Source organism: Octodon degus, unplaced genomic scaffold (assembly GCF_000260255.1).
Source record: "Octodon degus isolate 3935 unplaced genomic scaffold, OctDeg1.0 scaffold00340, whole genome shotgun sequence".
NCBI classification, from domain to species: Eukaryota; Metazoa; Chordata; class Mammalia; order Rodentia; family Octodontidae; genus Octodon; species Octodon degus.
The window spans coordinates 489,441-492,741 of NW_004524916.1; the positions used below are offsets into that span (position 1 = coordinate 489,441).

A 3,301-nucleotide genomic window follows, 5' to 3' on the forward strand; every position below is an offset into this window, starting at 1 on the left:
GTGACAGCTTCAATGCAGGTTGGTAGGAGAGTTACAACACTTAATACATTGCGTATTGTTGTCTTTGTAGTAGTCATTCATAGCACAAGATGAAGACTTGATATCCTGTCCAGACACTATTAGTACAGATCTTCTTTCTTATTGAATTAAGAGAAAGTAGCTATATGTCCATCCTAACTATTTTGTGTATACAGATTCAAAATTGTCCTTCATTTATATCACCTTTTTGTTCAGTTTTGTCAGAGATGGGTATTCCATTGCCATCAACATATTGTAGGTGCATGAATTCAGCAACATATTCCAATATAGTCTAGTACTCCACAATAGTAGTGGGTTATCCACAGGACTGGCAATGTCTGAATGGACTCCAGGTCAATCTTCAAGGACTGGGCCGTGCACTTCAGCTCTGTGAGCGTCGTCTCAGAAGCTCCAACCTCAGGAAACTGCGAAGTGACTACTGGGGTGCTCTCCTCAATCTGCTGGGACCAGTACTTGTCCAGCTCTTCTCGGTTCTTCTGAGCCAGTGCATCATGCAGGGCCCTGATGTCTGCCATGATCTTGCCGAGATCCTGAGATTTGGGTGCATCCACCTCCACAGTCAACCCAGAGCCAGAAATCTGGGCTTGAAGGCCTCTGACTTCCTCTGCATGGTTCTTCATGAGTATCAGCTCCTCCTTTAGAGTCTCGATATCCATCTCCAGCTGCAGGGGAGTGACATTGGTGTCATCGATGACCTTGCGAAGCCCATGGATATCGTACTTCACAGACTGATGCATGACCAGCTCCGTCTCATCCTTGACATATATTGTACTACGAGTGCCTGGATGATACACTATTTTGTTGTTGTTTTGGTACCAGGAACTGAACTGAGCATCTTGCACTGGTGCTTATGCTGCTGAGCTATATCCCCAGCCCTGATAGTTTTTTACAAGCATAAAACTATGCATAATTGCTGAAAATGTAATAAAAGTCAAGAATACTTTGTACTCTTCTTTTCAAAATGATCCAGATTTTTGTTTTTAGTACAAGATTTGCCACAACTGCCATGAAGTCATTATTGTTGATCTTGATTGAATATTCATTTCTAAACTAAAAATACATATTCATTTATATTTTATTCTTGAAATTGGAAAGTACACATTGGAAAATGGCATAATTACTCTCTATTAATTATATAATAGCATTTTTCAAGCATTAATAGAGAATAATATTCTTTTCTCATCTTCAATCTGAATTCACAAAAGAAAATTTGCTGTTTTGAAAAATTCAAAGCTTCAAAAACAAAATTTTATCATCAGCGTACTATTAGGGTAAACTGATCTCACATAGCAAAGTAAGGCGATCTGAAGATATTGAGTGATGCATCAGGTAAATAAAATCAATCGCCTTAAAGGAGGATGGATGTGGACTGAATTTTGTTGCCCTCAAATTTGTAGGTTGAAATCTTAATACTCAATGTGATTTATCTAAAGATAGGGACATTAAGAGGATATTAAAGTAAAATGACATCATAACTGTGGGTTCCTATCCCAACAGGCATGATGGCTTTAGAACAGGAAGGTAAGCAAATGAAAAAAGGCCACACTGGAAGACGGAGGAAAGTTAACAGCCAGACACCAACAGATAGCGTAGGATTTGCAAACTCTGAGATCATCTTGATCGTGAAACTCAGCCTCGAGAACTGAGAGAAAATACAGTTGGGCAGCTCAAGATGCTGAAGTGTAGTATTTTCTTATATCAACCCTTACACACTAGTACTAAGAGTGAAAAATGTTATTTTTCTTGACACTTTATGAAGGACAGGTATAATGTTCACTTATTTATTGTGAAGGCTACACTCTTGTCAGGTAGTTAAGAAATTACAGTAGAAAAATTTTTCATATTAAGAAGGAAACACATGTAATCCTGTCTTAACAAAACCTAATTATTGGCAGTAAAAAGTACCTGACTTCAAGTGAGGGACATTTCTGAGCTACTTAGTGGTTTGGAATAATGAATATTAGACTAGAAAATATTACTATAAATCTCCAATAATAATTGACATTACTAGATAATTTGAAAGTTTCATCTTGGAAATTCTTTAGTTTGATACATCTGGCTTTCTGATTAACAGAAATTATGGAAGTAAATGAAATATAAAGAAACTTACATTTTGTCAAGTTTAATTTTTTGTTCAGATTATTTAGATTATTCAAGAACTTGATCATTATGAGATTATTTAAAAAATTTTCGCACTGTCACAATTTTATAAATTTATCTTCTATAAGAGAGGAATAGCAGAAAAATTCAGACACTCATCATTCTTTCTCTGTCATACACAAAAGCATGCATGCCAAAGATACGTACCCACTATATAATTGTACAGTTAGCGTGGTGGAAATGTGGTTGCATTACATTCAACACACATTTGGAGAGCACTGGGAATGACTGCATATGAATATTTTATTTTTCTTATTATTGGGAAAATGCTTGTATATGATATAGTCATAAAATTATACTCCATGATTTATAGCAGTTTATAGTACTTTTAGTTTGTGTGACATTTAAAGCAGATTTATTTCCTATTTTCAAGCTTTTGTATTTATAGTGGGTAACTATAGCTATCTGTAACTACCTATCTATCTATAGAATATATTTATATGAATGATTTAATTAAAGTAACAGATCAAACTACATGTACAAATAGCTATGTAAGAACATTCAATTCTAACTTCTCAGCACCTTTCCACATATATAATGTACCATATTAGTTATACTGAGCATGAACTGCAACAGACTTTTTTTTTTGGCAGAACCAGGGATTGAACTCAGGCTCTTGCACTTGCGAGGTAAGTGCTTATTCCACTGAGTCATCTCCCCAGGCCCCTGCAACAGACTTTTAGAACTTATCTCTCTTGAATCCTCACTGATCTTGAAAGGCTAGGGCCAAAATGTTGGCTGTCCTTGTAGCGCTTCCTTTTCTTTAATTTTTGGACATAGGAGAACCTGTATTGTAACATTATGTAACTCAGTTGTGGCTCAAATTTTCTGATCAAGAAGATTATGGGGCCACAGAGGAAAGTGATCCATGATGTAGAGTGTGCCTAAGGAGAGTCACATGGAGAGAAAACATTCTCTCAGGCTTTCACAGAGAGCACATTGGCCAAGCAATGGCTGTGACTCATCCACATGGCTGACACTGAGAAAGGATCTACAAACTGAGTTACAGGGTTTCAAGATAAATCCTGAGGGGATTTATCTTTGTCAAATGCAAAAGTTACATTTCTTGTTATATAAGTTGTGCTTATTGTTATTATCAAAC

General features: G+C 36.3%; 1 pseudogene; it reads right to left on the reverse strand.

Annotated features, from left to right (window-relative positions):
• Positions 1-3,301, reverse strand: part of LOC101567762 — a 13,627-nt pseudogene that overhangs the window by 462 nt on the left and 9,864 nt on the right.